This window comes from Aedes albopictus, chromosome 2 (assembly GCF_035046485.1).
Source record: "Aedes albopictus strain Foshan chromosome 2, AalbF5, whole genome shotgun sequence".
In the NCBI taxonomy this organism is placed as follows: Eukaryota; Metazoa; Arthropoda; class Insecta; order Diptera; family Culicidae; genus Aedes; species Aedes albopictus.
Window position 1 is genome coordinate 483,959,691 of NC_085137.1, and position 23,777 is coordinate 483,983,467.

The following is a 23,777-nucleotide window of genomic DNA, read 5'->3' on the forward strand; positions in this document are numbered from 1 at the left end:
ATTCATTCAAAAGTACTTCCTAAGATTTACAAACGAATTTAACTGAAGATTTCTTTACTTCCAAAAATCCTTGATCCCAAATGTAGGGTTTCGCTGAACTGTACGCAAACGCTCATGGAATGATAGGTTCAAGTATGCACTTCCAGCAGGATTCCGCCTTCCTAATCACGGAACTCCTCAGGTTTTTTCTTCAAAAAATCCTGCTAGAATTCGTTCTGAAATTCCTTTGAGGAGATTAATTTTATCTCCAGAGACTTTTTAAAATTTCCACAGGTTCTACATGAATTTTTTGAGAAATTCCTACAGTGATTTTTTAAATAAATCGTTCTATCAGAAACATTTCCTAGGATATTTTTAGAGGTCACTGCAGAATTGGTACAGATATTTCTCCATGGGTTATCAGAAGTTCTTCCGGAAATTCCACAAAATTACTGAAAAATTCTTTAGGGAAATAATGTCTAAGAATTCTCAGGAAACCCCTTATAAAACTCCTGGAGATGCCTTCGGAGATACTCCTGAAAAAAATATATTGAAATTTGTTTGAAGGAATTCGTGAAAAAAAAAAACAAATTCCTGAAGCAATTTCTGAAGCAATTATATTCAGAGCAATTCCTGTATGAGTGCCTAAGAGAATACCTGAATAAACACCTTGAAATACTTCTTTTATTCTATGGAGGAACATGGTAAGTAATTCCAAGGAAACATTACTTGAGATACATCTGGAAGGATTCCTGGGAAAATCCGTAGGGAAAACCGCAAGAATTCCGATGGATCCCTGGATGATTTCCTGAAGGAATTCTAGAAATAAATCCTGGAGACACATCTGAAGGAATTTCTTATACAATTTTTGAAGAGATTTGTACACAAAAATCCCTAAAGTACTTCCTGAAGAAATTCTGAAAGAAATCGTGCAGAAGCAATGAAAAATCCTGATGGAGTTCTTTAGAAAATCACTGAAGACATAAAAAAATGAATGTTTAAAGGAATCTTCGAAATAATATCTGGAAGAACTTTCTGCAAGTACTTATAGAAACATTTCTTGAAATAATCCATCCAAATGCTGAGGAATAGATTGTGGAGTAATTTTTGAGGGAATTGTTGAACGAGACTTTGGAAAAACAATCTGAGAGAATGCCCGAGAAAGGTCTGAATACATCCAAAGCAATTACTGGAATTACTGGAATACCTGGAGGATTTATTGGAAAAATCATGGAGAAATTTCAAAAGAATCTCTTGAGAATTTTCCGAAGGAATTTCCAAATAAAGCCGGAGAAAATCCCTGAATAAATGGAGTCATACACTCCCGTGCAAAAGTTTGGGGTCACCCCCTCGAAAACATGGAAATGTTTTTCGGTCATATCTCAGTCATCTTTCATTTAATCCACTCGTTCTTATACTCTTTCGAAAGATAAAGAGTTAGATTTGATTCGTAGGTACTTTTCACAAATTTCATATGAAATTTTTAGTATGAAAAGTTTACCTAAACTTACATGTTTTTCCTAAATCTGTACGAAATATTGTTTTCCGTGTAGTTCAAAATTGGGTCGACCAAATTTCAAAATTAAAGTTGCATTAGGCCGTTCGCAATGCTGTTTTATTTTGTATGGCGAGTTTTAAAAATTTTAAAACTCGCCATACAAAATAAAACAGCATTGCGAACGGCCTTAGAACCCTATTTCTATCCTCTTTGAGAGCCATTCATTAGATTTTAGCGAAAAAATTCATAACATAATTTAAATGATCGAGTTAGGTTTACAAGTCACCGTGCAAAAGTTTGGGGTCACCCCTTAGTATGCTGCATCGTGCAAAAGTTTGGGGTCACCTTCCAAATGAAGTCTGAGTCGGTTTTTTATTCAAATCATCATTGTTTTTGATGCAACTCCAATTCCTTCTTTGATATTTGAATGACAAGACACAAAAATGGTTATGAAATGTTCATAAACTAAGCTCTAGACTAATTTAAGGTAGAAAACGGTATATAAAATCCATACTAAACCAGCTAAGTTCGTTATATAAAGTGCAAAAGAGGATGAAAGTGAGATAAAAATGACTAATTCGTGAATTCTACCCTATATAACTGTAAGTGTTATAACCACAAACATACCATTACCCTAAAATCCATAAGTTTCAGCAATGTTACATATTTTATTTTAATAAATATGCCATATCAAAAAATTATCCCTTTGCTTTGCACCAAAACCCAAAATCTCGAATGTAATAGTACATTCCGAGAAATGTCATTCGTTGTTATGGATTTTGGGGTAATGGTATATTTGTGGTTTGAACACTTACTGTTATATAGGGTAGAGTTCACGAATTAGTCATTTTTATCTCACTTCTATCCTCTTTCGCACTTTATATAACGAACTTAGCTGATTTAATATGGATTTTATATACCGTTTCTACCTTAAATTAGTCTAGAACTTAGTTTATGAACATTTCATAACCATTTTTGTGTCTTGCCATTCAAATATCAAAGAAGGAATTGGAGTTGCACCAAAAACAATGACGATTTGAATAAAAATCCGACTCAGACTTCATTTGGAAGGTGACCCCAAACTTTTGCACGATGCAGCATACTAAGGGGTGACCCCAAACTTTTGCACGGTGACTTGTAAACCTAACTCAATCATTTAAATTATGTTATGAGTTTTTCCGCTAAAATCTAATGAATGGCTCTCAAAGAGGATAGAAATAGGGTTCTAATGCAACTTCAATTTTGAAATTTGGTCGACCCAATTTTGAACTACACGGAAAACAATATTTCGTACAGATTTAGGAAAAACATGTAAGTTTAGGTAAACTTTTCATACGAAAAATTTCATATGAAATTTGTAAAAAGTACCTACGAATCAAATCTAACTCTTTATCTTTCCAAAGAGTCTAAGAACGAGTGGATTAAATGAAAGATGACTGAGATATGACCGAAAAACATTTCCATGTTTTTGAGGGGGTGACCCCAAACTTTTGCACGGGAGTGTATCTGAAGGAACCTGGGATGCAATTCAATAATTTCTAACAAATTTTTGGAATAAAAATCTGAATATCTAAAAAAAAAAAACTCTAAGGGGTATTTCTGAAAAAATCTCTGAACCTTTGTTAAAAAACCTGTTACAATTGTATCTTTTAAAGAAACGTTTTTGGGGATTCCTGCAGCAACCTTTGGAGAGATTCCTAGAAGAATTTTTTGAGAAATTTCGGAAAAATATCATAGAAAATTTTTCGGTCTCCAGTTAGTCCAGTGCTTAAGGCTATGGTTCGCCAATCCGGAGACGACGGGTTCGATTCCCGTTCCGGTCGGGATAATTTTCTCGACTCTCTGGGCATAGTGTATTATTGTACTTGCCTCACAATATACAAATTCATGCAATGGCAGGCAAAGAAAGCCCTTCAATTGATAACTGTGGAAGTGCTCAAAGAACACTAAGTTGAAGCGAGGCAGCCCAAGTTCCAGTGCGGACGTAGAGCCATAAAGAAGAAGAAGAAGAATCATAGAAATTCTCTGACAATATTTCAGGAAAAGCTTCGTGGCAGTGCGGCTAGTGTCACCCAGCATTTAGTCACATAGCTCACTGGAAACATTAAACGTGTCCGTGTGTTTTCAAAAAAAAAAAAAAAAAAATGTTGGAAGAAATACATACAAGAAATAGAATAATTATGCAGCAAGTCTATATAAATAAAAATGGAATGGTGTTTGTATGTCACGAATTGGGTCAGGAACGGGCCAACGGATCTACACAATTCTTTCAGTGTTTCATTCGTGCAGGGCTCCGACGTGTTCATACGAAAAAATAATTGGGAAAATCGACCGGGAACTCACCGAAAACATTTCTTATAGAGTCCCTTAACGAATCCCAGGAGAAATTTCAGTAGAAATTTCTGAGGAACCTCGTGGACCAGTTTCAGGATTATTCTTAGATTATCTTTATAGAAATTTCTTGAGAAACTCCTGAGGAAGTGCCAAGCAAAATTCCTGTGGGAATTCCTGAAAGAATATAACGAAGAATCTCCGAAGAAATTTTCGAAGAAATGCATGGACATGGATGCATTAAGAACACTATGGGGGATCTTATGAAATCCTGCAAGAATCCTCATTCTGTAGGCATTCCAGAAATTTTTGATAAATCCTCCAGGAATCCCCAAAAAATGTCTGGCGGTGTCCCTGGAAGTAATTCTCGAGGATTTTCTGGAAATTTTGAGAAGAAGTCTTGTGGAACTCATAAATGGAATTCTCGCAAGAATTCCCTTTCGAGACAATTACAGAGAAAAATCGTGAAATAATAATGCATGGAAGGGTTTTCACGGAATAATTCCTAATTAGGCGCAATAGTGAAGTCATTTCCTTTGTTGCGTACCAGTAAGTATATAGGGCGATGAAATTTGTAAGCCTTGGGTAACCAGCTCTGATTTTACCCAGAGTTGCACTCTGTCACTGTCAATGGTAAGCAAATCGCTGATTTTGATAGGCCGACTGCGATCCAAGTCAACGTGCGCTCTATTGAGTCACCGTCACTTTCCTTGTTCCATCAGGACTGGATTGACTGTGATGGTGTGTTGAAATCACTGATAGGCAATCTTTAAGATTCGTTTAAAAATCCAAATGAAGATTTACCAAGATGATATTTTAATATGTGGTACAAAATAACAAGTTATGCATGTTGGACACAAACAAAATTTTCGTTTTGGCGAAACCCACTAAAATATCACAACAGCTGCAATGATTGTGATCTAGAGTGCGGGTCAATATCAGGTCGTACCCTGTCGTTGTCGTTTTGATATTGAACGGCCTGGAGTGATAGTGACGATTGTAGTCACCTGATAAGATTGATATTGTGCAACTCTGATTTTACCATGACAGCACTTCAGACTCTAGTTTAATTTAAAAACACTTCACTAATACTTTACTTTTGCAAAAGAAAATAAAAAATGAATAACTCTTTTAAAGAAAAACTAGAAAGGACGAGCAAATTCCTTTTAATTCTACTACTGTGCTTATCTTCGGACAGATAGGCCTATTTCGTCTGTGACTTACAGACTTCTTCAGTGTCAAGTGCTCGACTGACACTGAAGAAGTCTGTAAGTCACAGACGAAATAGGCCTATCTGTCCGAAGATAAGCACAGTAGTAGAATTAAAAGGAATTTGCTCGTCCTTTCTAGTTTTTCTTTAAAAGAGTTATTCATTTTTTATTTTCTTTTGCAAAAGTAAAGTACTAGTGAAGTGTTTTTAAATTAAACTAGAGTCTGAAGTAACAAGTTCTACTAAAAGCTCTAAAGTAATAGTAAAATGACAGCACTGCCCCACTTTACCAACATCAGAAGCGATCGTGTGTTGGGATTGGTCCTGCATTGTGTTAATTGCAGTTCGTCGGTTCCAAAAAGTTGACCATCAGGTAACATAGTTTTCCCTTAAGAATGAAAAAATCATTTTTAGCGTGAACTAGTATCGTGCACCTCTGAAATGTGTTTGTTATCCTTGTTGATGATTTGAAGCATAGATTCTCTTCATGCTCCAAAAGGAAAAGACCTTCAGAAAAGAAAAAAAAAAAAAGCATCGAGAATAGCGCATGACAGTTGGAACGATCGATTGTTCAAATTGAACCAAGTCACGTTATGATCGTTATGATCGAGTTTTACGGGACAACCGATTGATCCCGAGAGATTACGTTCGAGTGAATAAAGCTCAACTGCATTAAGACCCCCATCGCAAAAAAAAACACAATTGAGTTGAATTTTTGGCGGCAGGATTCCAGCTATGGGATCGAAAAGTTTGCGATAAAAACAGAAAATGAACGGACTAGTATGGTCTTAATTTGTTCCTCACATCCAAACAATGTGATATCCGTTAAGCTGCAACCCTGAGCTTAATTAACCTTAAATCATAATATATCATCAACGTTCCAAGTGCTGCTCTAAAATAAAGACACACTTTTTTAATTGAAATAAATGCTCACAAAGATGTCTTGGTGGTTATCCCAATAATGGAAAAAGATCTAAAGTTGGCTAGAGACCATTTCCAATGAAATACTCAAAAATAATATTACTTTTAAACCTTCCAACAACTTCAGAGAACTCAAATTCAACGCATCACTTATTCCAGTTGTCAGAAACTACTTAGTAGTACATGTTACAGTAATCCCTCTCGAGAACACCCTCCTAACGTAAGATCTCTTCAACCGCATATGGTACATCCCCTCCCGGTTAGATGGTGCAACACGTGGGCAGTACGAAAAACCAGTTGAACAGAGCAAACTAGTACCTACCTAGTGCCTTTCTTTTCGTCTCATCACATGTGTGGCTTCAAAATGTATATAAGTACTACTGAGCGCTTACCTTCTCAACTAACTGCCTTTGTGTCTGCACCGACGAATACAGGATGATGACGACGACGACGGGGACGGGTTGTGTGGGTTTCCCACAGAGCGATTATAACAATATAGCAACACAATATGTTCCGGTGCGGAGTGTGTTGGTCAGCCAGCAGCTTCCTTGCAAGATATCCTCTTGGTAGGGCTTCCTCCTACACACGACCGACTGGGGCGAGCTTTGTTTGCTTTTCAACACTTTCTTCGTAGCACACAGCACAAGGCACCAGGGAGGGAGGCGAATTATGACCGGAAGTAATCCCCTGCCGACAAGATGGGATATTTTCCACACGAATTCACTGCAACAATACTCAGACACTTCCTCGTTGTTCACGAGATGCTCACAAGTGCTATTCTTTTCCTATTTAGCTTGGTAAACGCACTCTCAGACCGGAGGGCAAACGGCTTGATTGCGGTGTGAACTGTTGACTTCTTCGTCTCGCGTCTTCCTGCAGTCGGGGGGCACTTGTCAACGACACTTTTTTTCCTTGCTCCACTTCCTTATCACACTCTTTTATCTTCCCATTAATATCATCCCTCGTTCTCACATCAGGAACGGGACTTCTCGACGACGACGGCAGTGATATCCATCCATTCACAAACTACTCCGTCCGTCGGCGGTAAACCGGGTTCAGCACTCACTAGACTTCCTTCTCTTTAGTTACCACACTTCCAGTTGCACTTTTTCTTCGTTTATTTTCCCTGCACAAAAAGCAAACAATTTCAATTGCAATTGTCAGCAGCACTCGAGATCCAGCCCCAATCCGCAACAATGAAACGAACAGAACCACACATGCACTCGTCAAGAAGCTCGCGGATTAACTGAAGTTTACTATTATGCGATCAATCCTCCACCGGCTTTAGGATTCTGGATCTCAAACGCGCGATCTTCTCGATCTCTTTCACTCAGAACCGCGAGCTTAGATTGCCAGCAGCGCACAATTGAATGATGAGAATAATTTTCAATTTGGATTCATCAAGACACCGGCCGCTGCACAACTAACGGCGCACTACTCTTCTGGAGATTTTTAACTCGGGTTTTCTTTGCATCACTCAACCACTACTGCTGAACTACCGGCCGATATACACCGGGTCACAGACAATCGGACGCTATCCCACATCAACAAGCTGTGTAACCAATCACATGAACATCACTTCACCACTCGTCCGATTGTCTGTGATCACACGGTCACTAATCCCGTCCAGTCGAGTAGAACAAAGCACGCAGTCGTTCGATATCCACGATAGGGATTCTTCCAATAGGTTACAGTTGCACTTCAGCTCCGTTCGGGCGTAACCTATACAGTTGTGGACGGTTTGCACTTGCTGGTGCGGTTCACCTTTAGGCTTCCAAAGGATATTCAGATACACCATGGAGAAGCCGCTGACCACAATCCACTAAACAGCAGAAACCGATGACAGTCAGTCAAGTCAGTAGCATTGAATTCTTCTGGTCGCGGCGGTGCTCACGGACTGCTGACCACTTGTTGGACGCGACTGGATTGAGTCGTCGAGACACGGTAACTGACTGAGTGAACCACTACGCGAGAACGAGAACGAGTTAGATTGCCTGAAATGAAAAGTACCCCCGCTGCTGAGGGCACAGAAAAGAATGACGCATTAGATGAGATGTCGCACTGATGAGGTAATTGGGGATTTTAAGGGTTATTTAGTGTGTGAAGCTTATGGTGTAAAAGCATTGTTCTTGTTTACTGAATTGAACTTTAGGTCTACTCACGTTGGTTTGACTGCTTTTTTTCCGAAAACTTCAATATTTGAGCCTCGTAACTTTCAACAAAGTGAATGATCTATAAAATTTCAAACTATGTCAGTCCATAACAACGTTTGAAGGTTGTGCAGAAAAAAATGTAAAAAATGAGTCGACATTTGTAATTGAAATCGTTACACAACTAATAAATGATCCTTTTCGATTATTTATATAAAAATATGAAATGAAATCAATGAAAATAAATAATAGAAAGTTTTGTCAATTTAAACTTTTGCAAGTTACCCCATAGTGGTTGTCGAATATAATAATCATTTTTTACATTTCTTTGTTGATAAGTTTATCAAACTTTTATCGTTTGGCTTAGCTCACTATTAGAAACCCTAACTGCAAGCAAAGTCTTCAGACTTATCGTACTTACCATAGGAGATGTAAAGCACGAATTTCATATTGGCATTTTATGGCATAAAATAGTGTTGCTAAACAATAAGAAGTCATGCACAAATTACGTCACGCTGTTAGAGGGGACGGGGGGGGGGGGGGGGACGGGGGGGTGGTTTGCCTACCGTGATGACCGATACAAAAAATTTGAGGTTTCATACAAAAAGTGTGACATAGGGGGGGGGGAGGGGTTTGAAAAAGGTCAATTTTTGCGTGACATAATTTGTGTATCACCCCCAAACAAATAAACAAGCTGATTTTAGAACTAAAACGGTCTTTGGTATATATCATCTCGATAATCGATTTTCATTATTATTCAGCCATTCCATAGTAAAACAGAGTGCAACTCCGATTATCATGAAAATTGGTGGGTTTGTAGTTCATCGAAAATGATTAGACCCAATTTTTTATGTTGTTATTAGGGTGACCAATTTTCAGATAGGGTGGTCCTAAAAACCAAGGTTTTTAAAAACTAGAAATTAAAAAAAAAATCATAACTATTGAACCAGTTGGCCTATTTTAAACCTCTTTTTTGAAAGCTATTGAATTGTAGTTTTAAGGAAGAATACGTTGAAGGGGCCGAATTGCGTTTAGATGCAAAAAATATGCATTTATTTTTCATTTTTTCACGTTTTCATGGTTTCGGGACCAAAGGGGTACCCTGGTTTTATATTTTTATCACAAAATTCTGGAAATTTGGCGTAACATATCAGAAAATCATTGATGTCAGTTTTTTTGGGATGCTAACATAAGGCTGAATTTCAAAAGGCTGAATGCACAAAAGGCTGAACACGAAAGGCTGAAAGTATCATAAGGCTGAATTTCAAAAGGCTGAATGCACAAAAGTTTGAAATTGCAAAAATGCAGGAAATGAGTTACAGTACTTTTTCTTCCTTTTTTTCTGGCGTAACGTCCCAACTGAGACAAAGCCTGCTTTCAGCTTATATACGCATTTCAACAGTTATTAATTGAGAGCCTTCTCTGCCAATGATAACTTTGCATTTGTATATCGTGTGACAGGCAGGAAGATACTTTATGCCCGCGGTTGTCAAGGAATTTTCAATTACAAAAAGATCTGGCCCGAGGGAGAATCGAACCCGTCATCCTCAGCATGACTACCCGTTCGCTAACCAGATCGGCTACATATATGAGTCCTAGTCATAGAATGTGCTTAGTGAAGAGGCTAATGATGCATACCAACTAACACAAAAAATGACTGATGATATTTCAATTGGAGATTTTTCCTTCTTTGAACATGAGCTATTCTTTTGAGTCATGCTGTTATGGAGATCGGTTGCCATTAAAGCTGCCAACAATGTGATCAAAGATTTTTCCTTCTTTTAAATATATGCTATTCTTTGGAGAAATACAGTCATAGTTATGTAGGCGACCAATAATGCATACTTTAGCGCGGAAAAACAGTCCTAACGCTTTCCGATTTCGAACATAGTAGCGGAAGCATGTTCGTCCAATGAACCATCAACCAATTAGTGGTAGTGTGCGTCAAATGTCAAACTCAAGCAAAACCAATGCAAGTGTCAGGGCTGAGTGGTCGACCAATTTGCAAATTTTCATAAAGATCATATATCAGTGTACGATATGAATAATTAGAGTGTTATGCCTGTTTGTCTGTGATGTTAGTGTTGCCTTTAGGCTCGCATGACTGCCTTTAGGCTTGCCGTTTGAAAACTAGTCGAATCATTATTTCAGCCTTATGTTATTTCAGCCTTTTGACATTTTCAGCCTTTTGTGATTCAGCCTTTCGTAATTCAGCCTTTTGTTATTTCAGCCTTTCGTGATTCAGCCTTTTAATCACTTCCAGTTGGACACCCAGAATCGATTTTAAGACGCTACCGGTTGTCTAAAATATGATATATGTTATAAAATATAAAATATGTTCTTACGAATCGATCATCGTGTTAACAAAAAAGCTGCTATTTGATGTACTGTCAATCACCGCGTATTCATCACTCTTTAATACGACACTTTTTAGTTCGTACCCCGCTCATTCGACATTTGTCGAATTAAAAAATGATCAAATGCCACAGTGTGATACTCTGTAAATACGAATGATCCGATATTGTGCTGTTACTCACACCCGCAGTGGCTTCTCGTGCAGCTGTTATTTCCGACACTTGATCCGTTTGATCAACCGCAGTGAACTTCGGAAGCTAATAATCGTAAAATGAACAAGCTTTCAATTCGTATCACCACAATACCTGTAGAATTTGTGTTCAAAAACAAATCCTACAATCTAAACAATAACTAAAATAGAGTTAGTTTATCGAATTAAAAGTTTACCCAGGAAATTTGACATAAATCATTGTCGAATTAGCGTGGTTTTGTGATACCACACGCATGGGTTTGGTTCAATTTCTCATTTTACCACTCTCGGTTCACATTTTACCACTTATCGATTGTCCCTGATGTGGTCTTAGACTAGTTTCATGCAACAATCAGTTTGCAATTAATAAGGTTTCCGAAAAAATCGTGAATTGATGTACCGCATGCATGGGTGTGGTTCATTTGTGCATTTCACCAGTTCCGACGAGACACTCGAAAATGGTTCCAGAACTCTACCGGTAGTCTTAAATGTGGCCTGAGACTATTTTATTGCTGACCATTCTTCGCGTTGTCGAAGAAGCCGTTATTTAATGGGCTGCGTGCATGTGTTTAGTTCCGTTCTACATTTGACCACTTCCGGCGGGGCACCTAGAACCGGTTTCGGCACACTATTGGTTTTCCAAAGTTTGGTCTATGATTTCATCAGGTTACGTAAAAGGTCATTTAATGTGTCGCATTTATGGGTTTGGTTCTCCTTTATATTTGACCACTTCCGGCGGACCCGCAATCGGTTGCGGAACACTACTGCCCCAAATATAGTCGGAAACTGTTTTTTTTTCAATCAACATTTAGGTATTTGATGTGTCGCATGCATGGGCTTGGTTCACTTTTATATCTGGACATTTTCGGCGGGACACCTGGAACCGGTTCCGAAACACTACCGGTTCCGATATGATCTGAGAATATTTTCCTGCTTACTGTTCATCAGGTTATCGAAAAAGCCACGTTGTGATATGTCGCATACATGGGTTTAGTTCACTTTTATGTTTGGCCCCTTCCGACGGGACACCTGGAATCGGTACCGGGAAACTACCGGTTCAGATATGGTCTGAGACCATTTTTCTGCTTACCGTTCATTAAGTTAACGAAAACGCCGTAGTTTGATGTGTCGCATGAATGGGTTTGTAACGTTTTCATATCTGGCCCCTTCCAGGGGTACCGGTCCGGAACACCTAAATGGCCATAACTCCGGAACGGCTGGACCGATCCGAATCAATTTCATTAGGAAACAATGGAACCAGATTCCGCGTCGAATGAACCATCGGTCATTGAAATCGGTTGAAGTTTACTGCCTAAAAGTGATGTGAGTTTATTTTGTACACACACATACACACATACGCACACACACATACACACACATACACACACACATACACACACACACAGACATCACCTCAACTCGTCGAGCTGAGTTGATTGGTATATGTGACTCGACCCTCCAGGCCTCCTATCAAATAGTCATTTTTGGGGTGAACATATAGCCTTTCCAGTACACTTAGTGTACGAAAAAGGCAAAAACCTAAAAAAACATACATCTTTGATTTTTTGTAATGTTACGTCAAATTTCCTGAATTTTCTGATAAAAATATTAAAACAGGGTACCTTTTTGGTCCCGAGATCATGAAAACGTGAACAAAACTAATAAAATTGCTTATTTTCTGCACATAAACACAATTTAGCCCCTTCATTGTATTTTTCCTAAAAACTATAATTCAATAGCTTTAAAAAATTAAAATCGGTCAGCTGGTTCAAAAGTTAGAAGCACCCTATCTGAAAATTGGTCACCCTAATGACAAAAAAATAAAAAAAATACAGATCTAATTATTTCTGATCTAGAATCTGAGTTGCACTATATCGTAATTCCATGTAATGGCTGATTAAAAAAAGCTTCACATTTAGAGTATGTCATCGTGTTGCAAGTAACTCCGTTTGACGGTACTTCAGATTTATGCTGACCAGGTCAATTAAGCCCAACTAAACTTATTAAGAATTCAAACGGACGTTCTAGTATACAGTAGAGCGAACATTTTTTTGACTACACTACTTGACTATAATCAAGATTCTCTGCTCTTAAATCGGTTGAAACGTATTTATTTAACCCTTTGAAGCCGGCATGTTTCCAAGCGTTTTCATAGAGTTTTATCTACGTTTTTCTGTAGTTTCAATGCTCAACAGCATTACAAGGAAAGAATATGATGCAGAATATTTTTTCTGGATATCCTAGGTCATCCGAACTGCTTTTGAGTTCAGATCCTAAAGTTACGGGAGTAACGGTAACTTCTTTCATTATACAAAGCTACGATATGCAATTTATCATATCTAGTAAATCTTCTGAATGTTCATTGGACATCATCAGATCAGCTGGGGTCATCCAAACTGTTATGTTGTTTAAAATCTAGCACCTACAAGGGATGGCTAAAATGTTTGGGAAAGGCAATTTTTTTCTGGCGTAACTTTGGTCAGCAAAGTTTCAAAGTGCTGTCATGGTAAAATCAGAGCTGGTTACTCAAGGTTTCCGAATTTCAGCTCCCCTATACTGATTCACCCCCAAGGAAATTACTTCACGAGTGAGCCTAATTAAGAATTATTTGGAGAAAAATCTTTGATTGTTTTTTCACGCTATTATTTTGTAATTGAATTCCATTTATGAATTTTGCTAAATCGCTTCTTAAAATAAAAAAAAAGTCTAGAGGATTAGTTCCAGGGATCATTCCATTACAGAAAGAAGATACTCGCATCCCTGTCCATAGACTTCTTTGAAAATTTCTTCAGGCATTCCTCCAGATATTCTTTCAAGAATTCCCACAGTTTTTCTTGACACTTCATCATTAGTTTCTGAAGATATTTCTCAAAAAAAATCTTAAAACTGGTTCACGGGTCTGCTTAGAAATTTCTTCCGAAATTGCTCCTGATATTCGTTAAAGGATTGCTGCATAAGTATATGATTGTATTTTTCATGTATTTTTTTTTCAAAAGTTTCTGAAGGAATTCGTCCAGAATTATTGTCAGGATTTTTCCAGGAATTTTTCATTGGTGTTTCTCTAAAAATTCTCTAGAAAATTTTTCAAGAATTTCTCCAGGGGTTTCTGTAGAAATTTCAACAAATGTATCTGCAATTCTAGGAGACATTTTTGCACACATATTCGAAGATTCTTTCATAAATTCCTTTAGGGTGTTCCTCCAGAAATTCAAAAATTCAGAAATTCTTGGTTGGATTATTTTTTCAGGCATTTATTTGGGAATCCCTCTAGCAAATTCTAATGAGACTTTCTCCAGGGGTTTCTCAAAAAGTTATTCCAGGTATTCCATCAGGCATTGCTTTGGATTTATTCAGACCTCTAAACAAATTTTATATCAGATTTCTTTTTCAAAGATTCTCTCTACAATTCCTGCAGAAATCACTCCAAAATCTATTCCTATTGCTGTTTCATGGAATTTTTCAAGTTTTTTTTTTATAATACTTGCAGAAGGTTCTTCAGTTCTTCCAGGTATTATTCAAATGGTGCACTTCCTAGAAAAAATGAGGAATTTACAGGAAAATTCCAGGAGAAATCCTTTAATGAAATTCTTGGAGAAATCTATGAACGAATCTCTGAAAAAAGAATACCTGGAGAAATGCATGGATTAGCGTTCGCAAAGATTCATAGAAAAAATCTCTTGAGATATTTTCAAAGGAATTTCCGGAGATACTAGTAAATATTTTTGAATAAATTGCTGAAAGACTACATGGAGATTTTTTTATAGTTATTCTAAAAAGACAAATAATACAAATTTCTGGGGTAAACATCGAGAAATATCTGGAAGAAATCTCTGTTTGTACTCTGGTAGGGATCTGTAGAGGAATTCCTGCCTGGATCCCTGCAAGTATTAATGCAAGCATCTCTGTAGAAGTTTCTGCAAAAAAAAATCTGTAGACATTCATGCGGGAATATTCAGAACAATTTTTGTACAAACGTCTCTTGGCATTTCTGTAGAAATACTTGAAGGAATATCTGGGAAATTTTCTGAACACACCAATGGAAAAATAGTGTTGAAGAGGGAATATCTAAAGAAAGCCCTGGAAAAAATTTTCAAAGAATTCCTGGAAAAAAATCTGAAAAAAGTCGGAGGAGTTTTTTTTTCAAAGAAACATCGATAAATTTAAAAACCGAATCCCTGGAATAAGTTCTGAAGGACTTTTTGGATTTATTTTGGAATTATTTGGAATTTTTGCGCAAATTCATGGAGGAATCTCGTAAATAATATTTGAAGGGATTTCAAAGAAAATTTCTAAACATATCCCTGAAAGAATTTTCGAACGAATCTGTGGAAGATTTTCTAAATAAATTCTTGCATTAATTTCTAACACCGCTAGCCATCATGGTTTCTCATAGCGGAAATCATGATGGTTACAGGTCGCAAGCCCTGGTAAAGTGTGGAACGTTTTGATGGCTGTGATCCCTGACCATCATGTAATCAAAATCCCAGGGATACTCAAGTGACCATACTGTTGGGTTGTGGGGGTTGCGTGTGTGGGGTGCATATATTGACAAGCATTGCTATGGATCGTTAGGGCTGAGTAGGAGCGGGGAATGGATCTACGATTGCTTAATTGCGATTATACCTACTTACTGGTATAGTCGTGGTTCAGCAGTGGTGGTGCCGCTTTTCGCTTGTGTTCGGCCTAGGTGGTTTGTTTAGGCGGTGCGGGTAGGTCTGTATGTACTTCGTACGTGCAGTGCGTACGGCTCCTACGGCTCAGCATTGTGGTTACTTGGGTAGTGTAGGATAATTGGGTTTGGGACTGAGGGGGTCGTCATTGATTCTGCCGACACCATTGCGTGCTCATTGTTGACGGTTGTGTTGGTGACGATTTCTTCAGCTTTAGAATCTCATTTATTCCACACACAATCTTTGGGAGGAGGGACTGCTTTGTAATGCAAGAGAGGGATTTAAACTCTGCGTTACGGGTTGGGTGAGGTCATGCAGATAGAAGCAACCCAGGTGACCGTGCGGCTCGGGTCGTGATGGATGCATGAGTGCAGTGTGTGTGGGGTGCGCTACCCTGTGGGTGCAGTTGAGTCCGGGTTGGAGTGGAAAGAGACCCTTCTCTACCCTAGATCGGTTTCGGTTGTACGAACGGGGTAGTGTTTGGCTTATTTGTGACGTGTTGTGTGGGATTTGCGGCCCGAGCTGCGCGGTTACTTAGGAAGTATTGTGCTCTGCAATCTAGATTTTGGTTTTAAGATGAAGCTATGGCTGGGCTGTGCCTCGGATTTTTTGGGCGCAGGTCGGGAGAGCTGATGGCGGTTTGTGCTGGAGGGTTTGCTCGATTGGTTAATCACTGGTGGTGGCCAGTTGATTGACTTGTCGGCGCTGCCTGTCATTTGGTTCTTGGGGTTTGTGCTCTCGAGATCCGGGGCGTTGCTTCGTTGTATCTTCGCTTTAATACTAGTATTCCTTGTTTGATTTAACTGACTGTTATGTACAGGCGCTTAACTCATTCTATTTCATAGATTGCCAGATTTAAGGGTAATGGTTCAATAGGGTGTTTGCAATCAGAGTGGATTAGAACGAGTTGGCGCCTACAATACACCAACACTAACACACATACACCAATACTTACACGCACACATGCACCTACAACTAGCTGTAAAAGACCAGTGGGCGGGACAATGGTGCCTACCCAACAGTTGTAGGTGGGGTGTTTGGCTTAGCTACATGACTTGGTCCGGCAAGCCCATAAACATCAATTGGTAGACGTATTGCCTAGTGAAAAGACAACGCAGATGGGCGAAAGCCAGGGGATGCGTTGATAATAGCAGAATAGCAGAATAGCAGAAATTCTTGCATTAATTTCTGGAGGACCCTCTATCTAAAATTTGGGTGGAAGTTCTAGAGGAAGCTCTGAAGCTATGCATAGAAGAAATTTCTGAGATCTTTCGAAAGGAATTTCTGGAAGATTTTTTAAAGAGTTCTATGGATCAATAACGGAAGGAGTCCAAGAAAAGATCCATTAAAACATTCCAAATTAATATCCGGCGTAATCTCTAGGAAACTTAGAGAAATTTCGAAAAGACAGTAAACTTTTTTCTAAACGAATCAATGGAAGAATTCCGGAAGGATTTCTCAGAGAAATCTCCGAAAGCATTCATGGTAGAGTATCTCAATAATTTCCTGAAAGATTTTCTGAAGATTCGCTGAAGGAATCCATGGAGAAAACTTCGGAATGAAGCTTTGATAGGTTTTTTAAAGAGCCTGTAGAGGAATTTCAGGAGCAATTTGTAAGGTGATCCTTGAATAAATTTCTGAAGAAATCCCGTGACGAATTTGCAATAGACTCCCCGAAATATTTATTTCATTTGTAGGGATTTCTGAAGGAATCGTAATAAGTGGAGCGGAGCTGATGTGATGGTTAGAACACCTGACTATCACGCTGAGGACCTGGGATCGAATCCCACTCCCGACAAACTCACAAAATGTGAGTTCTTCCTTCGGAAGTGAAGTAAAGCGTGAATCCCGAGATGAACTAACCTAGGGCTAAAAATCTCGTTAATTCAGATAAAAAAAATCCTAATAAAAGGTTCAATATTACAGAATATTTTTTGGCCATGTTGTGGCAAAAAAAACATGGAAAACACACGAAGCACAACATTGTGATAAATGGTAAGGTCCGGGAACCGGTTTTTGCCAGTCTAAGGGAGATCATTTTTATAAAAATAATCAATAATCCTATGAAAAATACCAATGTGTCTAATGAAAGGTTTCACTCTTTATTTTGTGGGAAAAGGTGGCACTGGTTAAAATAAAAGCACTGCGTCAGTTTTGTCCATTTAGTTTTTCTTGCATTTTTAATCAAATTATATGGTTTTCACCGCTTTGATCATCATATTATATTACATGGTAGGTATTGAAAAGAGCAGCATAGTGGTATTACCTTTTCACCGTTTTGCTTACATGCTTTAATTTTTGTCGGTGACTGTCCGCTCTTTAAGAAAACATTGTTCTTTCTACTAAGTAGATTCATTCATAAGTATTGCCACTTTTCTGAACTGAAATTTTGTCTTTTTTCAATCCTTTTGCGTCCTTGGACACAAGGATTCTTTCGATCACCGTGTTATAACAGAAATGAATTAAGGTGTAATACTTTTATAAGCAATTTGACTTTCTTTAAATAGGTTTTTCTTTCAAACTATGTTAATACGATGATTTTTGACGGTTGGCCATGTTCAGCCATTATGTAGCGAACGAGGGTCACATGTCGGATACTAAGTACACCATGCGGCTGTTTTCGGTTTTCGATGCATTTCATGATCTTAAGTAGGAGAACTTATTTTCCCCTCTGATGAATTATCTCTGACGTTGATTTAGGTAATCATTTTTTATTTTGAATATAAGGCCGTTACAAATATTTATTTCACTTTTTGTCCCATCACTCTTTGGCTGGTCGAGGGGGGGATAAAAATAATAAAGTATTTAATCTGAAAAATATTTAAAACTCATCGGATTTGTTAAAGAATTTTCATCAAACCCCGAAATTTTGATAAATATTTTTTCATCTGCCCCCTCAAAATGCAAAATCCAGCCAAAAATTTTTGAAGGGGGGGGGAGACAAAAAGTCAAAATATAATTTGTATCAGCCTAATTTGTTCAATAAACACATACAGGGGGTGGCCAAAATATTTGGGATAGGTAACTTTTTTTTCTCTCACAAAAAAGTTCAACATGCTGCAACTTTTCATAGCGTGCATTAAAAGTTCTCAAATTTTGACTGTTTGTCAACCTATTTGTGCCTCATTGGTACACATTTGAGCTCGATTGGTTAATCTTTCGCGAAGTTAAAACCGTTCTCGTAAAACACTATTATTAGACAACTAATTTTTGAACTGTAATATTTTGGAGACCAGTGAACCGAATTGAATGAAAATTTGAGCGATTATAAACAATATATTATTGCTTTAAAATTCTTCAAAACATAGGTAATTCTTAAACGTTGAAAAAAGTTATGATGATTTGACATTTTCACCCATATAGAGGAAAATGAGTGAAATTTACAATACCGCACAAAAAATATTAAATGTGTTCTTCCTTTAATCTAAATGGGCACTAATATATCTTTTTATAGATATCTAAAGAACAGAAGTAGAAAATCTTTGGATATCTAAAATAAAATTCAATCTTTTCAATATTTTTTCGAGAAAGACCCTAAAAGTGTCAATCCATCATAACTTTTTTCAATGATTGAAAAGCAATAATATATTTTTGATAAACGTTCAAAATTTCATTCAATTCGGTTAACTGGTCTCCGAGCTGGTCCGACAGCTCAAAAATAAGTTGTCTAAAAAATAGTGTTTTACGAGAACGGTTCTAGCTTCGCGAAAGATTAACCAATCGAGCTACAATTTGTACCAATGATGCACAAATAGGTTGACAAACATTCAAAATTTGAGAATTTTTGATTCACGCGATGAAAAGTTATAGCATATTGAACTTTTTTGTGAGAGAAAAAAAAGTTGCCTATCCCAAACATTTTGGCCACCCCCTGTAAATTCTGGACTTGTTGGAATTGAGCGTAATAGTCGAGTGAATCGTGTCTGCAACTCTACATTCAACCTTCTTCAAATTCATCCCAGTACAAAGTCAGACACGCGCTTATCTTAGGTTCGGTAGCTATCGCAGTGCAAAAATACCTTGAAGTTTTCCAAACACCCCCGCTTCATTAGATAGTGTAAAAAAGTTGTTGTCACAGCTAAATGATTGTGGTGTTTAATCAAGTGTTTGTTCCACCTTCTTGAATGAAATACATGATTATTCTGTTCAAAATAAGTAGGAGGGTCTGGGGCATTCTGGACGTTCTCACCCACCTAATAAAAGTAGCTGCATAACAGCTTATGGACAAACGCTTGCGTGAAAGTGCTTTATCAAGCTCTTATTCAGCAAATATATGTCAGTTGGGCAGGGCGAGAATTTTTTTAATATCTTAATGGAACTTCCAATAAAAACTTTAATGCAAAACTGGTACAATACAGCTTAATGTTCTATTTTCATTTTAAATTATGTTTATCTTTTGAAATAATCAAAATGTATTGAAAATAAATTAATTTCGCATGGACTCATTATAGTTTTGAACAAGCATAATCTAAAGTTTTATTTATTTATACCAAGAGTTGGCACTGTATTTGAAAGTGTCAACGGACAAACAAGTCTAAATCTTGGTCCAAAATGACTTTTAGAATTAATTTATTTCAGAACATAAATTATCGATATAAAAATACTTTAAGGTATTTTTAATATGGATTGAAGTATTTTTTTTTTCACAAATCCAGGATTTTTTTTTATTAAAACTTCAAGCCACATAACAGTTTGCCAAATAACGGTAATTCATATGTATTCTATGGATACATGAAAAACACTCCTCCTACAGTTCCATCCATCGGTGCTGTGTGTCGTTCGGTATCGAAGACTAAATTTTTATCAACTGTTTATCTTTGGATTTGGGTAGCGCACGTCTGTAAACCGGCATCCGCCAGAATACAGCGACCGACGGCGGAACGTTACAGATTCGTTTAGCATGTTGTCTTTGAATAAATGATTACGTTTCGATGTACAGGGGCAAAGGCTGTGTACCGACAATGACGACGACGACGACGACGATTTGGTAGTTCATTCCAGTAGATAACTCAAACCAACAAGCAAATATCCGCCGAATAAGATCTGAAGGGAGACCAATCTTGTGGGGAGGGGAGTTTGTTCAAAATTGCGTAAGAAGTGGCCTTGATTTGATAATGGTTCGACCGTTGTTGCAGCGCAGTGCGAATTCAGGGGTGGCTCGTTTATACAAGGAATCTGGTTCATTGAGGACGATAATTTGCAAAGATTGCCTTTTGGAAACCTGGGAGTGGAATTTTCTTGCTGTTACTAATTGAATATTTTATTCAAGGAGCATACGTTTTATGTTATCAAGTCTCTGATTTGTGATCTATCAAATATTAACTTTTAGGGACGTGCACAGCTGAAAGAAGTTCGACACTACCATAAACAATCGACGGTTACTTTGCGACAAATATCTGATAAATTTCGGGAGTACAGCTTGCAAATACTACATCAAGTGGCATCGAAACTCTGAATAAAAAAACAACGACTATTTCTTGTTTCAATTTTGAACTTCTGTAATGACAAAATCTTAAAGGTAACTGTTGGCCTTGTAGCCAAGGAATCGGTGTTATTGAACTCAGAATTTTTCAAATTTCTTTATATGTAATTACAAAACTTCAAACACAAAATAGAAAAGATGGTGAACAGTGCTTCTTCATTCTATAGGATTGTTTTCGTCTTCTACCTCCAACAATCCAGCAGTATTTTCAGAAATCAGCATTGTCTCAGTCATGAGAACCTGAAGAGTTGAGAATTATATAAAAGAACATCTGTAGAACTTATTGTCACTCACAGTCCGAGCGAATTCGTTACAGAAATTAGCAACAACCGCTGCCATTAATTCCGATGAGTCGTTACAAACGGGCGGAAATCTTTCGTTTAGTGTCAATGTCATAAAACTCAACCAGACCGTTTTCACTGCCGCTCACAATTGGCCACGCGTCTCCACTTCCCTTCATTTGGCCACATTGCTGTCACTAAGTGTTACTCATCAATTAATTAATTACGCTGACCGACGGGCGGCAACGACGACGACCACGATATCATCGCCGTCATCGTAATGACCCCCAAAGCAAAGACGACTTTTCGCGAACAAATTGTCGCACAATCTCTGAACTTGAAACTGCGGTAGTCTCATCACTTTTTATGGCAGCCATTTTGATTTTATGACACTTACTACACTTCGCCTTCTGCCTCGGTCTGGAACCTGGGTTCCTTCCAGCTCTGCCTAGATAGTAGATTGGAAAATTTCCACATTCACATTTACTTGCACTTGCACACTGCTGGAGCTCAAACTCTTCAGGAGGATCGCGAAAAAAGGACGATGTTTTATCCGCGGTGGTCTAAGCCGTACTGACTGACCGGAACCGTGGGCACTGCGCATACATCTTACCTCTGCTGGAGCTGCAAGTCTAAGTTGCCCTCGTTTGAAATTGTGCGCGCGAATCTCGCGTCAAGATGATAACGAGCCGGGAGATGAGCCCCGGCATGTACCAGTAGTAGAGGTATAAGATGAGCTTCTAACAAGCAAGCGCTAGTCAGTAGAGCATTATTGTCGTTGCGCGCTAATTTAATCAGCCAACTCCCGTGTGTCTGTGGTGTGCACACGATATTATATCTAGACCAACATTTGAAAAAGGCGTAACAGCCATTGCGCTGCTTCTCCCGTCCCTCCTAGGCTTACCCCTCATTATTCATGTAATCTTCTACCAGTAACAGATAGATCTGACTCCCCTCTATCTATTAACGGGAAAAGTTTGCATAAAAGTATTGAAATACGTCCAGGAGGGGCGGAACAAGTGAAAATTTGCAATGGTTGTTCCGCCCTTTTCAAATGTTAGTCTAGATATCCAGCCAGAAGTGCAGACGTGATCAGCCCAAGTGATATCATGGAAGAACGTTGTGAATTGTATAAGCTCGACTTGGTGTGAATAGAAGGCAATTCGCAAAATGGTGGAGTTTAGTTTCAGCTAAAGTTTTCAAACAAAATCATAGCTAATATTTCTGATATCGATTCTCGATATGGTGCATTTTGAGAGGTATTTTAGTTATAAGCACTGTATATTAGTATTAGTATTATTAATCGACGTTCTACGTGCTGAAATCTCATAATCTTTTCGAATTTCTCGTATACTATGCATATAGGGTAGGCTTTGTATTCATTCCAAAACTGACTTTATGACTGAAGGCTCGGAATTTCAAGTCCTACTTGTTACCTGACTTGATATCGTAAAAATGTTCAAGGAGTATGCAAACAACAACTGAAAATTGGCGAATGCAATTTCGAGAAAGGAGTTCCTAATCCGATGCCGTAGCAACGGTTTAACCCCGAACTACGTTGTCAACACGCTCAAATGCACTTTCTCGTTAATTGAAGCTCAAAGTCCTCACAGTGGAAAGCTACAAGGAATCCTAGACCGTTTCCAGAAGTCTGTACTCAACGTCGAAATACAGGACACCTTCAGCAAAATCAGCAGGCTCACATCCCAACAGTCCGACCTCAAGAAACAAATTACGAGTGGAACTCCAGAAGGCATCCACGCACAGTTTCTTTTCCTACAACAAATCGCGTATCACTCCACTCTCAACAACAGTAGACGACGAACGAATAAGAAATACAAGATGTTGCTTGACCGCATAACCAGCACACACGCGGGTCCGACGTTGAACCAAAAAGCGATCCTGAATGCCACGGATCTCAGCCTCCCCAAGGACATGGACGTTCTATTAAGCTTGGGTCCAAAATTTGCGATCGAACCATACAGAGTACCGAAATCGCAATACTTCCATCTCATAGCGGACGTGGAAAATGTCATCAGCAGTAATTAGGACTGATCCGTCCAGGAGAACACCAGAGCTGGGGTGGTTAATATAATCCAAAATCACATTTACCGTTCAGGACCAGCCAACACGATGTCAGCAACGAGGAAATTCTTTATTAAAGCGATGAAAACTGCAGAAGTGTTCCTCAAACAACACCCAGAGGCTTGCATCTTGCAGTCAGACAAAGGCAACAGAACAGTCGTCATGAAATGTGAGGACTATGTCACCAAAATGAATCACCTACTAGCAAAGACTCCTCGACCTATGCAGTGATGACATCGGACCCCACAAGCAGGCTGCAAAAATAAAACAACAACTTTGTCACCCGGCTGGCAGATTTGAACCTAATCCACTCAAACGCTTTCGAACCAATACGGCAGTGTACCCACGAATTTATGGCCAGCCAAAGGCACACAAACCCGACTTGCCATTGCGTCCCGTAGTCCCCACGATGACTGCGGCCAACTACCAGCTTACGAAGTACATTGCGAACATCCTCCAAGCATCAATCTTCGTCCGCTACAGCGTTAAAAGTTCGTTTGAATTCAGCCAATTCATCAACGAATGCACAATTCCTCCCGGATACGTCATGGTCTCATTCGATGTTGTCTCTCTTTTCACCAATATACCATATGAACTGGTATGAAAGGGAATAATCAATCAATGG

At 38.4% G+C, this 23,777-nt stretch overlaps 1 protein-coding gene across 1 annotated transcript in view; it reads right to left on the minus strand.

Annotated features, from left to right (window-relative positions):
• The window catches only part of LOC109399283 (axotactin), a 214,532-nt gene extending 192,931 nt beyond the window's left edge, over positions 1 to 21,601 (minus strand). The window contains exons 1-2 of the mRNA XM_062854139.1: positions 21,468 to 21,601; positions 6,332 to 7,065 (exon numbers count right to left, since the gene is read on the minus strand). The gene's annotated coding sequence lies outside the window, so the exon portion shown is untranslated. The remainder of the gene's footprint in view (positions 1 to 6,331; positions 7,066 to 21,467) is intronic.
• Between the last annotated feature and the right edge of the window lie 2,176 nt (positions 21,602 to 23,777).